Source organism: Equus asinus, chromosome X (genome assembly GCF_041296235.1).
Source record: "Equus asinus isolate D_3611 breed Donkey chromosome X, EquAss-T2T_v2, whole genome shotgun sequence".
In the NCBI taxonomy this organism is placed as follows: domain Eukaryota; kingdom Metazoa; phylum Chordata; class Mammalia; order Perissodactyla; family Equidae; genus Equus; species Equus asinus.
The window spans coordinates 69,181,639-69,205,428 of record NC_091820.1 but is presented as its reverse complement, the minus strand read 5'-3'; the positions used below and the strand labels follow the sequence as shown (position 1 = coordinate 69,205,428).

The following is a 23,790-nucleotide window of genomic DNA, read 5'->3' as shown; positions in this document are numbered from 1 at the left end:
CCCATCTTCCTCTATTTTATACGTGGGACGCCTGCCACAGCATGGCTTGCCAAGCAGTGCCATGTCCACACTCGGGATCGGAACCGGCAAAACCCAGGCCACCAAAGCAAAACATACGAACTTAACCGCTGAGCCACTGGGCCAGCCCCTATTATCCCTATTTAAGACGGGAAGCTAAGCCTCAAAGAAGCTAACTTGCTGAAGGCCAGCCAGCAGATCCAGACTGTAGCCCTCATCTGTCTGACTCTAAATCCACTATATTACATGCATTTATTTCTCAACCTAGTGTAAGAGAAATAACTTTTCCTTCCTTAATTTCTAATAAACAGAAGAGCACCTTCTCAGGGTGGAAGAAACAAACTCAACCATAATAGAACAGCATAAGCAGGGGGCTAGGAGTGATTTTAAAGTTCCATGACAGAAACCAAACAAGTGGACTATAAGTTTCACACCTGTAAGCCTGGCGCAAACAAAAGCAATAAGGAAATGATTAAATAACAAAGGCTGTGATAGAAGAAAGCTAAGGAAAAGTGGAGTTGTTTCAGAGGAAGGAGTCAGTGAACACTTTATGAAGGAAAGGAGCCATTAGTCAGGTCTCAAGGTTGCATGGGACCTGGGCAGGAAGAGGATGTATGGTAGACACATTCCAGACTAAATCATGGAGAAGAGAACGAAGCTGTCTCGGGGCCAGAGAAAAGACAGGCCTGTCAGGTAAAACTGAGGGTATGATAGGTACAGTGGAAATAAATAATCAGTTGCACAGGGCTTACCAAGTGCCAGACACACTTGTAAGTGCTTTATATTAAGTCACCTCATCCTGGCAAAAATCTTGAAACCTAGGCACAGTTAAATGATCTGCCCAAAGTCACACAACACTTAGTGGCAGGGCTGGGATTGAGAACCTATGAAGTACGATTCCAGAGTTTGTGCAGTTAACCACTACAATGATACATTAGAGGAAAAACATATTCAAGTGAAGAGATATAGGTAGCCATTTTTCTGTAGTCAAAAATTAAGCTTTTCAATGTAAATTAAGAGAAAGCAAATGTGTAGGAAAAACAGTAAAAACTAGGCATAGCTTATAACTGGTCAAGATTTTTTTATATTTATTGCTTATGGTCCATATGATTTACTGTAAACTATAAATAAGTTGAAATATATTTTTAAAAGAATTAACAGAATTTACAGCACACTTTAAGTGGATCTATTAAATGTACATCCTTTTAATTCGTAATCTGATCATACAGAAAGATTAAGTGGAAAAAATGCTCATAAATTTCAGATTTTTAATTAGCCTCTTTTCATCATAATCTACATATTATACAAGGCTCAAAATACTATTATCAAAGGTTACAACTATACACACACACAGCTACATCTATACACATTACATATATAAGAGAAAAGGGGTAGACAGCTCCATCAATAGTCTTTATTTTCGTTATTTTTAAGGTAATAATATGCAGAAAGTCATATAAGGTATTAATATCCCAACAATCTGTACTAAGAAATGTCTCCCATAATTACCATTGTTCAATTTGGCATACTAAAAATATATGGTAGTATCTGAAATACATTTAAGAATTATGTTTGAAGTTTAAGACATTAATTTTCAAACCAAATATATTTTCCTATATCTATCTATCATATATGACAAACTGCAAGCATTGTTATATAATGGCAGTGTTTTTATAATTAAAGATAAATCCTTTCTTCTTTAAATACCTTGATTTTTCTATGAAACAATGACCACTTAGTAGAAAAATGTGAATAATGTGTCTAAAATTATGATTTAAACCTTCCCCCACTTCTTTCTAAAGATAGCAGCCAAAAAACTGAATAAGTCAGGGTGCCTTTGAAGATATTTAATTAAAATCTAATCCCACATTCTTAAAAGCTCACATAAATTAAGCTGTCATTCAGGAGATTTATGCATTCACATTTGCATATTACATACAATTCATCAATTACTCATGTTTGAAAGCAATGCCTTTCCCAGGGTGTTGAACTGCCAACCGTGCCAACAGACACATGCAACCCACAAAACCATACCCACTGGTACCCTGGAGAAAGACACTTCCATATGGTCCTTCGTTTGCACATCCACAGAGCTCCAAGCACACTTAGTAAACTATGACTGTAGTTTGAAGGATTCTATTCAGGTAAATGCGCTTGACAGAGATGAACATTTTACTTAATCTTGGTGCAGCTGTACAGTGGTGGCAATTCAACAGCCCTTCTTCCACTCATGGCAAGTTTTAAAATTACAGTAAAGATACAGAATCATTGCTGAGCTTCAGCACAGCCAGACAAAGAGGTTAAGCCAAAAATATTCTCAAGTTAATAGAAGACAGCTATTTGTTTAGCATGGCATATTTGAGTAAGGAAAAAAAAGGTAAAAAAAAATATATACACCTGTGTGTATACATACATTATACGTATTGAGTATACATATATATAATGTATATTTACACATTTATACAGAGAGAGAGAGCGGTAAAAATGTCAAAGTGTATGAGTGGCAGCTTATTCAGAGCACTTGCAAAGCTTTAGATGCGGCAAAAATAAGATGCCCATGACTTTTCCAAACTATATGTTTTTGTAAAGACTATTTTTGGAAAAAAATGGCAAGTCTTTAATAGTACCATGTCTACAAGTAAACAGATGCAAAGACACATTGTCTTTATGAGCTATAAGCTGTTACAAGATGTCTTTAAGCTTTGATACATATTGAGAAGAGAGGTCACTCCAGTTGTCCCAAAGAGAAAATGGTATGCTTATAGGTCACCACATATAACAACAACGAAAAAGAAGCAATCCAAATGTCATAATGGAGTAAGCTATTTCCCAGACAGGTCAACAACTGCCACAATGTTTTGCATGAGTCTATACCTTAATGTTTCATATATTTGTTTTAGAATTCCAAACAACCACTGGCTGTAAAAAGTGACTCGAACTAGGATCATTTCTCCTTTCATTCACAATCCCTTCCCCTCTCTTTCTAAAATTTGTCACCAATTCCTTTATCATTTGAATGTCCAGAAAACTTCCAAAACTTATAGCAACTGGAAAATTTAAATGGTCTCTCATTTATTTTATATAAGTTATAAGCCTGTGTATTTGTGTGAGTGTATACTGCAACTAATGTTCAGCAAATGACTCATAGAAATTCAGCTCCATAAAGAGGCTTTGAGTGTCCGCTATGTACAAAGCACTGTGGTAGATGCTTTGGGAAATATAAACATACATTATACATGGTCAGAGCTTACAATCTAATGAGAAAGATATACATGTATACCAATGACTAAAATACTGACATAAACAATGCATTTGGAGCATGAAAAAGAGAGAGAGATCTTCAACCTGAGGAGATCAAAGGAGGTGGCATTTGATCGGGTCATTAAAGATGAGTAGGATAAATATGGAGACTGTTTCATAAATGTGCATGCCTTGTAGAGGGGCCATGCTAATCTGTCTCTGAATCATTTGAATTTTAGTATATGTGTTGCTGGAAAAAATACATAATCAAAACTAGCTTGAGAATCTGGCTAATGTTCAAAGTGTAAAAAAAGACCAATAAGAATATGTGAGATAAACATTGTATTTTCCAGTTATCTACTATTTTCCATGGTATACACAGATGGTTTGGTATAAACTGTGCTTTTACATATATCAAATATTGACCATTAGCTACTCTTAAAGTCTATTTTCATTGAGTATTAGCTTGTTGCTGAACATTAGGTGGAATATAAAGATAGCAATAATAGTGAATTTATTCTATCAGAAAACAACATCTGGGGCCAGCCCGGTGGTGCAGTGGTTAAGTTCGTACGTTCTGCTTCGGCGGCCCGTGGTTCGCCAGGTCAGATCCCGGGTGCGGACATGGCACCGCTTGGCACGCCATGCTGGGGTAGGCATCCCACATATAAAAGTAGAGGAAGATGGGCATGGATGTTAGCCCAGGGCCAGTCTTCCTCAGCAAAAAGAGGAGGATTGGTGGGAGATGTTAACTCAGGGCTAATCTTCCTCAAAAAAAAAAAAAAGAAAGAAAAGAAAAGAAAACAACATCTGCCTTTTATTCCAATCAGCCTCTTCACTTTGCAAAATCCTGATTTCCCCCACCAGGTAATAGTAACAGGCTTGTATTACTTTTGTCTTATAAATTTAACGTGAAACAATCTTATAAGAGGTAATATTTTTGCGATCTGGAATGTGGGTAAATAGTACTGTAGAGCAAAGTATTAAGTGTGTTTGTATAATGTGACTCTCCTTGGCTATAATTTAACCCTGAGAAAAAGTATTTGAGTTGGGTTCTGAACAAAAGAATCTCTCAAGGCTTATCATGTTCAATTAACAATGTTAGCAAAAACAATTGATATTCAATGTGCCCAGTGTTCCAGCATTCGGTGTTAGTTTCAAGTCTTCTTCAAATATTCCACCTCTACACCCTATTAAACCTACATAGATTTTAGTTATGATTGAGACACTTACTTTAGTTGAATTATAGTTAGAAAAAAACTATATGGACAGATTTTTAGAATAATTATTCATTGTAACAATTCAACTAATTAAATAATGTCCGAAATACTTTATTTAAAATAATTCAGCATAGTGGGGATATGTACAACATAAAGTTACTATATCTGGACAATTAATGATCATTTACCACCATGTTTTTGCTTTAGGTCACAGGTTCTTACTTAAATTATAACTGCTGTTTACAATTAAAAATGTCTTATTCCAATATGCCTCCCTAAATGAAAAGTAATGTATCATACTTGACAATTGTCTCTCTTCAAGAAAGACATATTTCTCCCCTCTTTCAGGAAAAAAAAAATTTAAACACTATAACCCCCATAAGTTCTTTTTGTTTTTTAAAAATTTTCCAGAGGAACACAGCTCTAATATCAATGATGTCTTATTGACGTCTTAGAAAATGTTTCTCCATTTCTTAAGCTTGCTGTGGTAGCTTCATAGAGGAAGGAAAATGTTTCATAGGTGAAAAAGCAAAGCAGAATTCAAATCAAAGGGAATTTAAGTTCTGTTAATAAATAAAGCTGCCATAAATCCAAATAATAGGACTGACATTTTACTAGATAGAGTCAACCTAGTCTAAGTTACTCACTATTCTAACTTTAATTAAAATTAACAAGCGAATTAAAAGCCAGAAGTAAAGATGAAATAAAAGTCTCTCAAACATTCAGTATAAATAAAATATTAAATTGGTGAAACTCACAATGTTATCAGTGTTCTAGGTTTATTTTTAAACATATCTTAAGAATAGGGATCGTATAAAAATATTTTATGGTAGCATGTGTGAACTGAACAAGATATCTACTCAGTTTAGAGAATATTTTGATATACTAGTTTTATTCTAGTCCAATAGTAAAAGAAAACGTATAAATTCAATTCTAATTCTAGCAGCATCATTGGATTAGGAAAAAAAACATCAGCTCTGTTTGCAGTTTAGTAAAAATAATAATGATAATAATTTGGAGGGTTGGATCTCACAAATTAGTAAGGCTTACTGAGTTTTTAGATAATGATTTGGTTTGGTTGAAATCCTTATTTTAGATAATAGCAAAGGGCTAAACTAATGACTAAATTATAGCACTGTGCAAAATTATCTTTTGTCTTTTGACATATAATGTATATTCTAAATTAAGCCTAACATCCTTCCACATAGTATTTTCATTTTATTTCCTCTTTATACTTCATATGTAACAAGAATTAACTTATATAGTAAATGTGCTACACGAGATTTGTCTTTAAGAATCTGATGACATTATTATATGATATATGACTGGCTGTACAAGTTCTGCGTTGGAAAAGGTATCACCTAACAAGAAAGATAAATGTTCTGTCCATTGTGAAACTCCATTATATGTTGTTTAGGCAAGAAAATCATTGAAAATGACAAAAGCTATGTCAATCAAAATATAGATATTAAAAGTGCTTAAATACACAGATTGATAATCCATATTGTGCTAAAAGAAACACAATAAGCAGAGTATTTTCTAAATTATAAGTTTAAGGAAGGTCATAATTCTTGCCCCAGGCACACCTAAATATGAAGCCTTTCTACCACTTTTTTGCAACAGTCTCACTGTAAGCAACCATCAATTTTGCTGTCCAGAACCCTGTTTCAATCAAAATAAGACTAACAGTGCCACAGTAGAATATCAATGAAATCTCTAACTTACTGAGAGAGCATCTTTCAGGATAGAAAGAGACAGAGTTTAGGTAGGAAAAAGATATTGTTAAGTTCCCCTTCTCAAAGCTGGAGGATAAGGCAATAACAATCTCAATTAAATCAATTTGGTGTGGCAAATATTTATTGGATTAGTAATATTTGCTGTTTATTAGGACTCACTATAGATCTAGTAGAATTTGGAAACTTTACACAAAAACATACACAAATACACACACACATGCAAATAATATTTATATTCACACATTTCCACATTAGCAGAGCCTGGTAGAATGCAAGTCATGTGGCAAACACTTACTAAATGTTTATTGAATAACAATTATTTAATCCAGTTTAATTTTCCACAGGTAACTCCGTAAAAGTTTATTGTCATGGGGCCAGCCCAGTGGCATAGTGGTTAAGTTCACATGCTCTGCTTCAGCAGTCCAGGGTTTGCAGGTTCGGATCCCAGGAATGGACCTACAGCCCACTTATTGAGCCATCCTGTGCAGGCATCCCACATACAAAATAGAGGAAGGTTGGCACAGATGTTAGCTCAGTGACAGACTTCCTCAACCAAAAAAATAATAATAATAGGCTGGTGTCAAGATGATGGCATAGGCAGACTCTGAATTTACCTCCTACCAAGAACACAACCAAGTTACAACAATTCTTGGAATAATTACCCCTGAGAGAGGACTGAAAACTGGATAAAAAGACCCTCTGCAACAAGGAACATTCCTGACTGAGGTGGAAGTGGCATAAATTCCTTTCTGGGGAGAAAAAAGCCACCTTTGAAAGCTGCAGCACTCCACAGCCTGCCGGGAGCAATCCTAAGGTATGCAGCCTTCCCTGGAGGAGCAGGGGACTAAGCAGGGGAATGTTACCACTATAGGCATCCTTTGGCCTCAGCACAACTTAGACAAATCTCATAATATCTGACTTTGCTGGCTATTAAGTACAGTGGGGAGTACCTCTAGAAAAGCTATCAGACCTAAGCGAAAAAAAAGCCAGCTTTTAGAGGGCCCATGCACAAATTCACCCATTTTGGGAAGTAACCTAAAATCACTGGAAAGTAAGGTGCACAGTCCTTTGGTGAAAAGAGACTTACTTGACAGGCTATGGGTGCATCTCTGTGAGAGGTGAGAGTCTCCAGGGACTGAGACATCTGTGGCAACCATTACTGTGACCTAGTGCAGGCATGCTGACACAGATGCTGGCAGGCACCACTGGAATTCTTCCTCTGGCCTGTTAGCCCAGGGTCTGCCCCATCCACTAGAGTGTTGATTTAATCCAACTCAGCCAGGGCAAGCACCCCCCCCGAGGGACTGGCCCAACCCAACAGCAAGACTTCAGGCAACTTTTTGGCCTGCATAGGCTGGGTGCCTGGATCCTCTCCAGGTAGACAAGTGGGTCTGCCTCTGCAGGGTAGAGTGTGCTTGAGAAGTGGGTGGAGTGGGTGGAGCATTGGTGGAGTGTGGAGGGGCCTCTGCAGTGGGGGAACTGGGTACATTCCGGGAGGTCAGGATGTGTGCATGGGCCTGGACTCTGTTGACAGTGTGGGTGGACCTGTGAGCTATGGGGCTTATCAGTGGCAGAAGACCTGTGCTTCTCAAACAGCCACATAGAGGATTTCCCCCATTCCAAAGCCTGGAATAACTGGGTGCTCCTGTGCCTGGGGCCAGCCCCACCCAGCTGCAATCCTGTGAGAGCCCACAACAGCCTTGCAGGCCAGAGCCCTACAGCAATTTTAAGTCCCTGAGCCTAGCAACCAGTCATGCTTGGGGCCTACGTACATAACAGAAAAACTGCAACAGGAATGTGCTATTAGACCTTGCAGCCAACTGTGTTGGGGCTCCCCACACCCAATGAGCAATGAAGTGACTGAAGTGTCTGTAGTAGGCACACGTAGCTCAGCATTACAACCAGCTGGCCAAGGGGACGGATTAGACTCCCTGGGCACCTGCAGCAAGAGGAACTCTGCTACAACAGAAAGATACATGTAGCCCACACAGGGGTTACTCCTGGAACATTTGGAAATGGTGATGATAGGGAAGTACACCATTGGACCTCAAAAGGAATCTCTTACATAAGGCCACTTCTCCAAGATCAGGAGACATAGCTGACCTACTTAATACATAGATATAAGTACAGAGAAAGAGGCAAAATGAAGAGGAAAAGGAATATGTCCCAAGCAAGGGAACAGGACAAGATCCGAGAAAAAGAACTAAATGAAACAGAAATAAACAATATACCTGACAAAGACTTCAAACAAAAAATCATAAGGATGCCCAGTGATTTTCGGAGAAGAGTGGATGAACACAGAACATCAAGAAAGAATTGGAAAATATAAAAAAGAACCAATCACAAATGAAGAAGACAATATTGGAAAGGTAAAATTGATGAGAGGGACTCAATAGCAGAGTAGAAGATACAGAAAAATGGATTGGCGGGTTGGATGAAAGACTAGAGGAAATCAAACAAGCTGAACAGGTAAAAGAAAAAAGAATTTAAAATAATGAGAACAGTCTAAAAGAACTCTGGGACAATATCAAGCACACTAACATTGTATTATAGGTATCCCAGGAGGTGAAGGGAAAGACAAAGGAACAGAGAATCTATTTGAAAAAATAATAGCTGAAAACTTTCCTAACCTAAGGAAGGAAACAGACATCCAAGTACAAGAAGCGTAAAGTGCACCACCAAGATAAACCCAAAGAGGCCCATACCGAGACACATTATAATTAACAAGTCAAGAATTAAAGATAAAGAGAGAATCCTAAAAGCCATAAGAGAAAGGCAACAAGTGACACACAAAGGAAACCCCATAGGGCTATCAGCTGACTTCTCAGCTGAAACCTTACAGGATAGAAGGGAGTGACACAATATATTTAAAGTGCTGAAAGGAAAAAATCTACAGCCAAGAATACTCTAGCCAGAAAGGTTATCATTCAGAATGGAAGGAGAGAGAAAAAGTTTCCCAGACAAGCAAAAATCAGAGGAGTTTATCACCAAGAAACAGGTTTTACAGGAAATGCTAAAGGGTCTTATTTAAGTTGGAAAGAGAAAACCACAAATAGGAATAAGAGAATTATAAAAAACAAAAGAGGCAATAAAATCACAGGTAAAGGCAAAAATACAGTAAAGCAGCAGATCAACTACCTATGAAGGTAATATGGAAGGCAAAAGACATAAGTACTAAAATTACCTATTTCCATGATAAGAAGGTAAGGGATACACACACAGAAAATAAGAGGTGACATATGATATGAAAAACATAAAATGTGGGAGGAGGGGATCAATAGAGTAGAGCTTTTAGAAAGAGGTCAAACTAAAGAGACCGTCAACTCAATATAGATTGCTATACACGTAGATTATTATATATGAACTTCATGGTAATCACAAACCAGAAACCTATAATAAATACACAAAGAATTAAGAGAAAGAAGCCCAAACATAAGACTAAAAAAAGACATCAAACCACAAGGGAAGACAGGAAGAGAAGAAAGGAACAGAGAACTACTAAAACACCCAGAAAAAAGTAATAAAATGGCAATCAGTATACATTTATCAATAGCTACTTTAAATGTCAATGGACTAAATACTCCAATCAAAAAGCATAGGGCTGCCAAGTGGACAAAAAAAATGATCCATATATATGCTGCATACAAGAGACACACTTCAGACCAAAAGACAGTCACAAACTGAAAGTGAAGGGATGGAAAAAGATATTCCGTGCAAAAGGCCAAGAAAAGAAAGCTGGGGTAGCAATACTTATATCAGACAAAATAGACTTTAAAACAAAAACTGTAACAAGAGAAAAAGAAGGGCACTACATAATGATAAAGGGAATAATCCAACAAGAGGATACAACACTTGTAAGTATCTATACACCCAATATAGGAGCAGCTAAATATATAAAGCAATTATTATCAGACATAAAAGGAGAAATAGCAACACAATAATAGTAGGGGACTTTAACACTCCACTTACACCAATGGATAGATCATCCAAACAGAAGATCAATAAGGAAACACTGGCCTTAAAGGACACATGAGACCAAATGGACTTAAGATATGTATAGAACATTCCATCCAAAAACCACAGAATATACATATTTTTCAAGTGCACATGGAACATTCTCTAGGATTCATCACATGTTAGACCACAAAACAAGTCTCAATAAATTTAAGAAGATTGAACTAATGCCAAGCATCTTTTCTGACCACAAAGGTATGAAACTACAAATCAACTACAAAAAGAAAGTCAGAAAAGGCACAAATATGTGGAGGTTAAACAAATGCTACTGAACAACGATTGGGTCAATGAAGAAATCAAAGGATAATCAAAAATTACATGGAGACAAATGAAAATACGACATGCCAAAATCTATGGTATACAGCAAAAGTGGTTCTAAGAGGGAAGTTTATAGCAATTCAGGCCTATCTCACCAAACAAGAAAAATCACAAATCAACAATCTAACAGTGCACCTAAAGGAACTGGAGAAAGAAAAAAATCAGCAGAAGGAAGAAAATAATAAAAATCAGAGCAGAAATAGATGAGATAGGCACAAAAAGCAAATAGAAAAAAAATCTATGAAACCAAGAGCTAGTCCTTTGAAAAGATAAACAAAATTGACAAACCTTTAGCTAGACTCACCAAGTAAAAAAGAGAGAAGGCTCAATAAATAAAATCAGAAATTAGAGGCGAAATTACGATGGACATCTAAGAAATACAAAAGTTTACAAGAGAATACTATGAAAAGCTATACGCCAACAAATTGGATAATCTAGAAGAAATGGATAAGTTTTTAGAATCCTACAACCTTCCAAAACTGAATCAAGAAGAAATAGAGAATTTGAATATACCAATTACCAGTAAGGAGATTGAAATAGTAATCAAAAACCTCCCCAAAAATAAAAGTCCAGGACTAGACGGCTTCACCGACGAATTCTACTAAACATTTAAAGAAGACTTAATACCTATCCTTCACAAACTCTCGCAAAGATTGAAGAGGAGGGGAAGCTTTCTACCTCATTCTATGAAGTCAACATTATCCTGATACCAAAACCAGACAAGGACATCGCACAAAAAAAGAAAATTACAGGCCAATATCATTGATGAACATAATAAAGGCCATAGATGTCAAACTCACAGACAATATTATTCTCAATGGAGAAAAACTAAAAGCTATCCCTCTAAGAACAGGAACCAGACAAGGATGCCCACTTTCACCCCTCTTATTAAACATAGTATTGGAAGTCCTAGCCAGAGCAATCAGTCAAGAAGAAGAAATAAAGGGATCCAAATTGGAAAGGAAGAAGTGAAACTGTCACTATTTGCAGATGACATGATTTTATATATATAAAACCCTAAAGAAGCCTCTAAAAAACTTTTAGAACTAATAAATGAATACAGTAAAGTTGCTGGATATAAAATCAACCTACAAAAATCAGTTGCATTTTTATGCACTAACAACAAAGTAGCAGAAAGAGGAATTAATAATACAATCACATTTACAACTGCAACAAAAAAATAAAATATCTAGGAATAAACTTAACCAAAGAAGTGAAAGATCTGTACACTGAAAATTGTCAAACATTGTTGAAAGACATTGGAAAAGACAAAGGAAATGGAAAGATACTCTGTGCACTTGGATTGGAAGAATTAACATAGTTAAAATGTCCATACTTCCTAAAGCAATCTACAGAGTCAACGCAATCTCTATCAAAGTTCCAACAACATTTTTCGCAGAAATAGAATAAAGAATCCTAAAATTTAGATGGAACAACGAAAGACCCCCGAATAGCCAAACAAATCCTGAGAAAAAAGAACAAAGCTGGAGCTATCACACTCCCTGATTTCAAAATATACTACAAAGCTATAGTAGCCAAATCAGCATGGTACTGGCACAAAAACTGACACAAAGATCAATGGAACAGAATTGAGATCCCAGAAATAAACCGATACATCTATGGACAGCTAATTTTCAATGACAGAGCCAAGAATATACAATGGAGAAAGGAAAGTCTCTTCAATAAATGGTGTTGGGAAAACTGGACAGCCACATGCAAAAGAATGAAAGTAGACCAATATCTTATACCATGCACAAAAATTAACTCAAAATGTATTAAAGTCTTGAGTGTAAGACCTGGAACCATTAAACTTCTAGAAGAAATCATAGGCAGTACACTCTTTGACATTGGTCTTAGCAGCATATTTTCAAGTACCATCTCTGATCAGGCAAGGGAAACAATAGAAAAAGTAAACAAATGGGACTACATCAAATTAAAAAACTTTTGCACAGCAAAGGAAACCATCAACAACACGTAAAGACAACCTAACAATTGGGAGAAGATATTTGCAAACCATATATCTGATAAGAGGTTAATATCCAAAATATACAAAGAACTCTTACATCTCAACAACAAAAAACCTGACAACCCAATTAAAAAATGGGCAAATGAACTGAACAGACATTTCTCCAAAGAAGATATACAGATGGCCAACAGGCACATGAAAAGAGGTTCAACATCATTAACTATCAGTGAAATGCAAATCAAAACTACAATGAGATATCACCTCACTCACGTCAGAATTGCTATAATTAACAAGACAGGGAACAATAAGTGTTGGAGAGGATGTGGAGAGAAGGGAACCCTCATACACTGGTGGTGGGAGTGCAAACTGGTGCAGTCACTATGGAAAACAGTATGGAGATTCCTCAAAAAATTAAGAATAGACCTACCATATGACGCAGCTATCCCACTGCTGGGTATTTATCCAAAGAACATGAAAACACGAATGCATAAAGATAGATGCCCCCCTAAGTTCATTGCAGCATTGTTCACAATAGCCAAGACTTGGAAGCAACCTAGGTGCCCATCAAGGGACATATGGATAAAGAAGATGTGGTATATATGCACAATGGAATACTACTCGGTCATAAGAAATGATGAAATGTGGCCATTCATGACAACATGGATGGACTTTGAGGGCATTATGCTAAGCAAAGTAAGTCAGAGGGAGAAAGTCAAATACTGTATGATCTCATTCATAAGTAGAAGATAAAAACAACAACAAACAATCACATAGAGACAGAGATTGGATTGGTGGTTACCAGAGGGGGAAGGGGGAGGGAGGAGGGCCAAGGGGGTGATTAGGCACATGTGTGTGGTGATGGATGGTAATTAGTCTTTGGTTCATGAACAAGATGTAATCTACACAGAAATCGAAATACATAACGATGTACACCTGAAATTTGTATAATGCTATAAACCAATGTTACCACAATAAAAAAAAAAAAACCATAAATCCTATGATTAAGGAGATCCCAGTCTGGTATAAGGAATAATTAATGTATATTAATTATATTGACTATATTTTATAGTATGTTTTGACAAATAGACTTTGAATATTCTAGTCCCTTCAGCTATAGTTTTGCATTATATCATTGTATATTAATGAATTGGAAGGATATGAATACATAAATACACATATATGTGCATATATATAAATAACATATATTTGTTTATAACAGGCCAAGATGAAGAGGGGAAAATAATTTGAGCAATTTGAGTAGTTTCTAAAATCTACATGTATTTACTTATGTAAACCATTATTGGATTTGCATGCCAACTTTCTGAACAGAGGAAAAAATATCAAAGTGTGCTCAACACAATGAGACACTACATGCCTGCTTCTAGTGATTTTAGCCATTTGTTAACATCTGCTTCTGGTTGAATTCCTTCGAAGTGCTATTCCTAAAATTCAACATAAGAAAATCCTTAATCTAAAAATAATAATAAAAATAAATAAGAAAATAATTATTGTCATGTCTCCTCTAGCAACAATGTTATCTTTGTGAGGCTCACTGGAGACTGGAAGTTAAAATGGGAAACACTAAAGTGTGTCTTCTTCCAATTGCTAGTCCTTATCACTTTGTCCCCACCCTTCCCTTCCTAAACCACATAGACTAAATATAGAAAGAAGTCTTTACTTTCCAACATATTAGACAATATCATTATAACTGTATTTTGGGTTTTATTGAACTTTGAATACAAGTCTTTAACATACTGAGAAGATACACTCCCTGACCTTGTTCGAGTGCATTAATTGCTGGGAGTAACAAGCTTGGAATCAGCATATAGAATGATATTCTACAGAGGTCTTCACTGGAAATGAGATGAGTTTATATCCTTAGAAAAAAGCTCAAAGAAGAATTTGGAATATGCCCACTAGCTTTCAACTGACATCAAAGTGAACAGAATCCTTAACACCTTACAAGGAGTTGGAGTTAAATAAGTAAGTGGAGACACACTCAGTTAAAAATGGAAAAAGGACAAATGGTAGATGGTACATCAAGAAATTATAAGAAAAGAATAAGATGAATAAATTGGAGAATAGCTGACAAAGTCACAAATATAGCAAAATAAAGAGGAGAATTTACTAAATGATACCCAAGTATTTAGAACATTACAATAGTCAGCAATACTCTAACACCAAAATTTAAATCAGTGGCATTACACATTTCATGGCATTTTGCTTATACTCTATTCTATTTCATCATCCAAGCACTGGTAAACTTGACCCATAGCCACTCAACAATTACTATACATTTCTAGACTGAAAATGCTACGCTAATAAGAATGCAATAACCAAGGGTTGCTCTGGCATTTCTTTCATATCTTTCATTCAAAAGCAAAATTGGAATTTTCTAATCACTTCCGGTTACTGATAACAAGAAACAATAAAATACTTAGAAAAAAAGAAAAGAGAGCTTGGCATCACCGGAAACATGATTTTTACCCTTAGAATATTTTTTAAATTACAAGATTAAGTATGTGAAGCCAGTTCCCCCAACATGTAAGAAGTAACGTAAGACAACAGCTGTATGAGCTTGAAGAACGCTCACCAGCCATCTTCTGTCTATTCTTGGAAAGTACCTACCCCACTTCTGCTATCCAACAATTCATCCTTGTAGCCTACTACTTTCATCTGCAATGTTCGATTTGCATTTAGATTGTGCAGCTATGGGGAGTCACATAGCGCAGTCTTGAACCCCTCCAACTTTCTTGCCCAAAATTGGCAAAATAAAATGAGTCTCTCTAGCTCTTTACGGTTATCTTTAAGGGACATAGTCTAGGAAATCAGTGATAAACAGGTAAAAAAATACATTATCCTATTTTTGCATTCTGCTATACAGAGAGCCCCAACTGCAAATCTCTTTAGATCATCCATTGTGAGAAAGCATTGAAAAGGAATATATTAAAGCAAACGTTCTATTGAGATTAAAAGTAGAGAACTCTTCCTGAGGTAACAAATACTCTAAACCATCTTTTAAATGCCTGTAGGAATCAAGTCAGGCCATGAAAGACCTAAGCATCAGCTTGATCGCCCACAACGCTATGTATACATCTCTTCCAGGTTGTCAAAGTTATGGCCGATTTCATTGGATCTGGTGTCCCTTACTTCAAAGAGCCTATAGGTATCTGTCATAAGCTGTGGTATCTGGATGTGAACTCTACTACTTAGGAATGTCACAAGTTCAAAGCTATAGTCATGGGTGCTCCAAACGTCTAAACATGACCTAATGGGTTCCTTTCAAAACTGAGCTGCTGAGAACATGCAGGTATCTCTGACAGTATCAAGACAGAGGGTTTGCAAAGGAAACAAATGTAGCTCTCCTCTTTTCTTGGACGTGGGAATCTGTACACATCTCTGTCCCTACTTCTTTTCTTGAAAAGATAGAAAAGTTCCAAGTATACCAAAAATCCCCATTTACAGATTCTGATTTAGTGGAACTTTATGACATTATCAAATATTTTGCTATTTGTCTCTCTCTCTCTTAATTTAAAGCTGCACTGTATTTCAAGCTTTATATTGTGACTAGAGTAAAAAATCAAATATTGACATGAAAGACCTCTGAGAAAATCTATCCATGTTCTTACAGAGAAGAATAGCAATATAAGTTTATAAAAATTATTTAGTTTTGAATTATGATTTGTAGAAATTTAAGAGTCAAGAAAAAGTATAATACTGAGTTCAGCTCTGTTCTTTTCTTACTAATATAGATATGTATTTTTTATCAAGAGACTTTGACTTTCAGTCACTTTTATTCATTGTAAGCTTTCCTATCCTTAGCAGCCTAAAGCTATTCATCGTTCTATGACCTCTCTACCCGCTATCCCCAATCTTTATCTATGCCTGGCTTAAGGCATTTACACTTCTTACCTTTTATGTAAGTAATCAATACCTAAATACATGAATTACTTCTCCTACTAGATTCATCAAAGGGCAGGCAGGAGCTTATTCTGTGCCTACATTTACTCCTATAATGTTCAGTACAATTCTTTGGATATTATCATATACATGAAAATATAATCAAACATATAATAGGCTGAAAGATAGTTAACATATTTCTCAAATTACAATAATTAACAAGATTGCTCAGGGAATGGGATCTTATGGGTAGTGTCTATCATAGAGCTTTGTCATCAGAATATGCTCAAAAATGACAATTTAAATTATGCTTAACGTCCTGTGGTTTAATATCTTTCCAAAATATGTTAGAACAATTTCCTACTTTTGTAAATACAAGTTTACAAACAAAATGGGATCTTTCTCAGATGACCAGAGATCTTGCTATAGATTAAGGTCATCACTCTGAACATAACTAAGCATTGTGCCAGACTACAGATACAGAGAGCAAATAAAATTGAATTGAAATGTGCACCAAACGAAATGTGTACTGATCCCAATATACTTAAATTGTCCTATCTTGCCATTCCCTCCTCAAAGCTAATTATAACTCCCCAGAGAAATTTGTTTAATTGAGGATTTAAAGTAGTTGATTTTCAGTTCATCATGGTTTTGTTGTACCACTACCAAGCATTTTCTACCAGCTCCACAGAATGAGCAAGACATCCAAATACCATTTAAAAATATATGCTATGAAAAATATCACACACACACACACACACACACACACATATATATATAAAACCATTGTGATAGAAAACAGCTTATAATGATGAACAGACATTCTGCAATTCTTCATGGTAATTGTGCACTTGTGCAAAAAGGAGCGAAGAATGTATTAATTATGTGAACAATACATGTGCAATCCCCCTCCTGCAAAAATATTCTCATTTCAATAGGAAAAATCTCATGATGCCAACTGATTTTCAAATGTCGGCTTTGTATTCTCTACTGTTCACTTCCCATTCATCATCTGCATTGATTTTGCTCTATTCATTCTGCTTTTGTGTCAATATAACACAAAAATATAACAACCAAAACATCACTCCCAAGGAAGGAATGTACTCTATTCTAAGGATAATATTTGCTTTATACAAAAATACATTGAAGTGAAATATAGAGAAACTATTGAATTCAAAGTGAGCTAATGAGGCATTCTTCTTATATATTTATAGTTTAATCTGTAATTTATCCTTCTCTTTTCTTCTCTATCTTATTACATTTGTTTTTATATCATTAATATTTTCAATTAAATGGAAAACCAACAATACTTTTTTGTCTACATGCATAGATGGGAACTCTCCAATGACACACCTCTGTTGATAGCCTCCTATAATTTGTACACAAAGTTTTTGGTCAAGGTTCTGCTAATATTTTCCAAAATAATTATCTTTTTTCTGACAAGTTCTAAGCCTATATTATTTTTCCGTAGGTGATAAAGAAAACTTATCCAATGAGTAAGAGACCAAAGTTTTGAAAGGGTAAATGTCAAAAACAAATTAGACCTCTGATGACATGAACTCCAAGGAAAATCAAATACAATACTCCTTCTATGAATTTGTAATTGCATACCAGAAAGCAAAGAATAAGATAAACATTTTTCTGTTTGTTTTTCACTTTCACAGAAACTCCATCCTTATATGCTTTTAGATGGTCACATTTTGCTGACATTTACAAACATTTCATGTTGATCTTACATGGGTCACATCAATCATCTATACAGTTTCAATGACACTTTGTTAAATAAACTGTCATGAAAGATTTATAGAGAATTTGATAAAAGTAAAGAAGATGTAGTTTAGCTTTTAAAGATGCATTACCCTTTTTCTGAGGTGTAATATTACTTCTAAAACACCATTAAGCTTTTCTAGCAATAAGTAAATAAAAAACCCCTTTCTCCCACACTTTTATTTGCATAACATTCTTCTTCCTCCAAACGTTGGAGGTGAGAGTAGGAAGGAGACAACCTCTCCCCAATTCCATACTCCCTGGATTTAATGGTTGTACACTGACCCCATTTTAAGAAACATTACACGTACTCTAACAACATTCAGAATTTATTCACTAAGGAATAATTAAATAAATATGAGTCCTTAACCCCTTCATGCAAACACGTGCTTCCCTCAAAAACTTGAATCCTTGCATTCTGAATGGGGTGGTATATGATGACAAAGATGACACAAATTATTCCTCACACATTATTGAGGCATTCAAGTGGAGGAGGGTTACTAAAAACTACACTGGAATTCATTGATTTCTGAATGTGAATAATTACAATGTGAGACCATTTAATTCAATTTCAAGCTAGCACCTGCCTTAAGCACCTGGCTAGTTTTGTTGTTCAAAGTTTTCTTCATGAAGTTAAAAGTGGGTACTACTTTGAAGTAGACTTGTAAAGAGTCACTCAGTTTCTACCAATTTGTGCAAAGCAAACAGTAACGAGATCATGTTGCAATTACGTTCACAATCATATATCTCATTGCGGTGGGAGAGTAGGCAATAAGGATTTAGTTAACATCATGGATCTCTTTTTTTTTTCATTTTCCATACAAATTTGTTGAAAAGTACTAATTTAGAGTATAATTTTCCAAATTGTGTCACTGTTCTAGTTCTTCTTGTAAGTTTCCTTGCTTAATGTTCTACTTGCTGACAGATCTGGGTTATTTCCCTTGCTATCACTCCTCAGGAAAAATTTTAAATTTTCAGATCAATGAGTTTTGTTGCCTGTATAACAAAGATACATTCTGGTAATGAATAATTTATAACCTAAAAATTTTAGACCTGTATATTTAAAAGAGCAAATTATACATGCTAGAATCCAAGAATATAAGTACTTAGTACAGTATCTTGCATGTGATAAGTGCATAATATTTATTCAATATTAAGGCACGTAGTGGTTATGTTTCTAAAGACAAGATTTGACCTGTAGTATAATCAAATACATGTTATAAAAATAAGCTCTAACGTAATAGAATTCACCTCTACGGATGGTTAGAGTACACGAAGTATTCTTTATGAAAGAAAGCCCAGAGAAAACTTAAATCTCAAACATAGCATTTATAACTCGTTTACACAACAGTTTGAAATTTAGTAATCTTATAGTAATAAAATAGTATTCTATATAGAAATAACAGTAGAAAATGTTTTCTATTTTTAAGACCACATTTCTCCTTTGATAACACTGACTAAATTATTGTTACATCTTTTAATATCAAAATATCTCTTTTCTTAAGTTTCTTTCCTTAAGAACCACAGTGAGCCTTGTCATGTCTTATTGAGGAGGTAACTGGCTGAGGTTTTCAGCTCTTGATTCTCTTTTATTTTTAAGTAACCAGCTCTTCATTTGTTATGAACTCAAGGGAGAAGTTTCTGAGTTGTTAAGACTGAAGGGGAGCAAACTTGATTTTCAACTTAAGGCTTGACTAGCAATTCAATTGTAGAAACACATTTTGAGAATTATTGGACAATTCTATAGTAGTTAAACAGTGACTAATGAGGAAATTAATAATATAATACAAAGACAACTTCTTATTGTAGTCCTATAAAAAGAAAGTCAAGATCCTGTTAATGGCATTTTTATTTTATCAGAGAGAATTTGACTAAAGGAAGTTAACTTTGGGAACAGGAATGCTAAGCGTTCTACTTAATAGCACCAGGCCTATACACTTACTATCACGTCAGAGCTGTCTCCATTACAAAACTATTGCCATTCGAATCATTAGATCTGGTAAACTGAAATTTAGGGACCTCTCATTCCCGACGTAAAACTACACATTATCTAAGAAAGCAGAGACGACAAAGATTGAACCAGGATATTTTAATTATCTGTAATATTTACAAGCTAAGTTTGCTAAGTTAAAGGTCAGTAAAATATATTTGCATCCTACGTCAGTTTGTCACACAAACTTGGAGGTTAGTAAAATACATTTGGATCTTCATGAATCCAAATGAGCAAACATATGAAGCCTACAGCATGGTTCCAGGTACATAGTGGGTGCTCAAAGATTGTTTTTAAATAACTGAAAGGATTCTCTTGGAAAGCATTTCAAAGAAACAATTAAAGTGATTGCAAAAGTATAATTAACCCTTTTATATTTTGGGGGGGGAAGCATCCAGATGCCTTCTAACGGTCTTAAAGAGTTCATACAGCTTCTATAAATATCTCTTCCAATCTACAACTTAAGCTTCATATGAAAACCAGTTTTACACGAGTAAAATGTGTTATAAAACAACTGAAGAACAAAATAGCATGATATTTTCATGTTTGAGGTGAAAAGTTAAATTTTGGAATGTTACATGATTTGTAATCAATTATTTATGATTAAAAGTATCCTTCTTATTCATTTTACTTTAAAATACCTTAAGCCCTTACACCATAAGTAATGCTTCTGTATGGTAAATTTTGCCTGACATGCTTAACCCTTTATCTTCAAAGAAATCTTTATAATTTTTTCCAATTATACTATATCTAGCTCTTTCTGTTATAAATTCTTTGGTACAGACTTGAACATGAAATCAACTTCCAAAACCCATTATAAATATCTCCTATTTACACAAACTGAATATTCATTGAAAATTGAAATACCGTATTATTTCATGACCACATCGTCACTATCAGAAGTCCTAAGATGGCCTAGTATTAGTTTCCCCTTAGGAATAAAACCATATTCTTTAACTTGAATCAAAAAACAGGCCACAACCAAAACAAGTGTCCTCTGTCGCTATATTTCTTCAGTCCATTCTCTCTTTCATTAATCACGTTCTATCACCTCCTGACACTGGGTGAGCAGCTTTATTTCCAGATTGTGTGTTATCCTTCCACATTACTAACAGGGTCTTAATATAGTCCTAGTTAAAGACATACAATTCCTATTATGAATGCCAACTTGAAGCATATTTTTTGACCTGGAGCTTTTTCCAATATTTAGCTTTTCAAAGAAAACTTTATTACATAAAATATGATGCAAAAAAGAGCATAAACTATTATATATTTCTAAAAGTAGGAAGAGATTGGATGATTCTTTTATAAGTTTAGACCTCAAGAGGGTAAAAAGAGCAATGCGCATGAGAGTGGTCAGGGAATGCTTTTCTGATAGGGTAGCATTTGAGCATGAATAAAATGAGTGGGCAGGCACCCTAAATATTGGGTGAGAACATTTTAGGCAGAAAGTGGAGAAAGTGCAAAGGTCCTGAAGCCAAGATTTTAAGGCCTAGTCTGGTGAGAGAAGAGTGAAAGTTTTGTACTCGCTGATATTTGAAAGAACATCCTAAAGTCATTTTCATTTGTTTCCCTGACTTTTTTCCCCATAGCATTTATCTCATATGACTTATAATTTATTTGTTTACTTGTTTATCATCTATCTCCCTTAACTATAATCTGTCATTTTGTTTTGTTCATTATTATATTTCTGTGCCTAGAACAAAACTTAGCACATGTGATCAATAATTTTTTTTAATTAGTAAATAAACAAATTTAGTAGGTTGTATTTAGGTACACACTACATTTAAATTTACACAACAGTGCAAGCTAAATTGATTGGTGAGATTCTTGCATGTGGGCGACCTTGCCCCTGAATGCCTCGCTGCACTCAATCACTCAGAGCTAAGCACAGTTGTTCTCTAAAAGGCCCTGGCTCATGATCCCTTCTCTCAATCTGGCTGAGATAACAGGCCATGTAGTACTCTGGTCCTTACTATTACTGTTACTCACGGAACGGCTCTATGTCCTCCAGATCCAGAATTTCTTGAGTACCACAGGCTTCTGAGATGACTCATCTTTCCTGTACCCTCCTTTTGCCATCTGCTTAAGGCTGCATTCTGACTAAATTATTGAGGCAACTCTTAAACCCTCACTCTCATATTCTGTTCCATAGGTGGAGGGAGGCAGAAGACAGTGCCATCATAACTATATTTGACTATACCTAGGCATATCATGTTCAAACTGCAGAAAATCAAAGATAAAGAAAAAATCGTGATAGAAGTCATATTTTTAAAAAACCCTTGCCTATAGAAGAGCAAAGATAAGAGTTACATCTGACTTCTCTTCAGAAACCAAGCAAGAAGAGAGTTGAGAGAAACATCTAAAGTGTTGAGATTTTTTCCAAACCACCAACTTAAAATTCTGTATTCTGTGAAATTATCCTTCAAAAGTGAAGGAGAAATAGGCTTTCCCAGACAAACAAAAATTGAGGAGATTTGTTGCCAGTAGACCTGCCTTGCAAAAAAAAAGTGATTAAAATAAGTTATCAGAGAGAAGGAAAATGACGTAGGTCAGAAATTCAAGACCACATAAAGTACTGAGCATTTGAAAAGGAATAAGTGAAGGTAAAATAAAAACTTTAACTTTTCTCATTCTTAACTTATATAACAGATAATAGTTTGTTTGAAATTATAACAATGCATTCAATGATTATAGCTTTTGTATAAGTGAAATGAATGACAGCAATGGTACAGGGACATGAGGGAGGAATTAGAAATATTTTGTTATTATAACATAGTTATCCTACCTGGGAAGTTGTATAATGCTATTTGAAAGTAGCCTTAGGTTAGTTTTTTATTTTTTCCCTTCTTCTTCTCCCCAAAGCCCCCCAGTACGTAGTTGTATATTCTAGTTGTGAGTGCCTTTGGTTTTGCTATGTGGGATGCCACTTCAGCATGGCCTGATGAGCAGTGCCATGTCCGCGCCCAGGATCCGAACCAGCAAAACCCTGGGCCACTGAAGTGGAGCGCGTGAACTTAACCACTCAGCCACCGGGCCGGCCCCTGGGTTAGTTTTAAACGTATATTGCATACACTATGTCAATCCCTAAAAAATTTTTTTAAAAATTAAGTATAATGGATAAGCTAAGAAAAGAGAGAAAATAGAATAATATAAAATGCTCAAATAAAACCAGAGAAGGCAGAAGAGTGGAAGACAAAAACAAAAACAACAAGAACAACAAACAGAAAACAGTAACAAATATGGTAGACATTAATCCAACTATATCAATAATCACTTTAAATGTCAGTGGTCTAAAATATAACAAAAGACAGGCATTGTCAGGGTGGATCAAAGAAAAAGACCCAACTATATGTTGTCCACAAGAAATCCACTTTAAATATAAAGATGTATGTAGATTACAAGCAAATGGAGGAGAAAGATATACCATACTAACACTACTCAGAAGGAATTTGGCATAGCTGTATTGATTTCAGACAGAGAAGACTGCAGAGCAAGGAAAATTATTAGGGATAAAGAGGGCCATTGGGGCCGGCTCCGTGGCCGAGTGGTTAACTTCGCGTGCTCTGCTGTGGCGGCCCAGGGTTCGGATCCTGGGCGCGGACATGGCACCGCTCGTCA

General features: G+C 35.4%; 1 protein-coding gene and 1 non-coding gene across 9 annotated transcripts in view; both read right to left on the bottom strand.

Moving 5' to 3' along the window:
* DACH2 (dachshund family transcription factor 2) overlaps positions 1-23,790 on the bottom strand; it is a 472,014-nt gene that overhangs the window by 266,429 nt on the left and 181,795 nt on the right. The gene's annotated exons all lie outside the window — the stretch shown is intronic.
* LOC123282762 (U6 spliceosomal RNA) lies at positions 3,418-3,521 on the bottom strand. Its single transcript, XR_006523003.1, has one exon. It is a non-coding gene; the product is annotated as a U6 spliceosomal RNA (small nuclear RNA).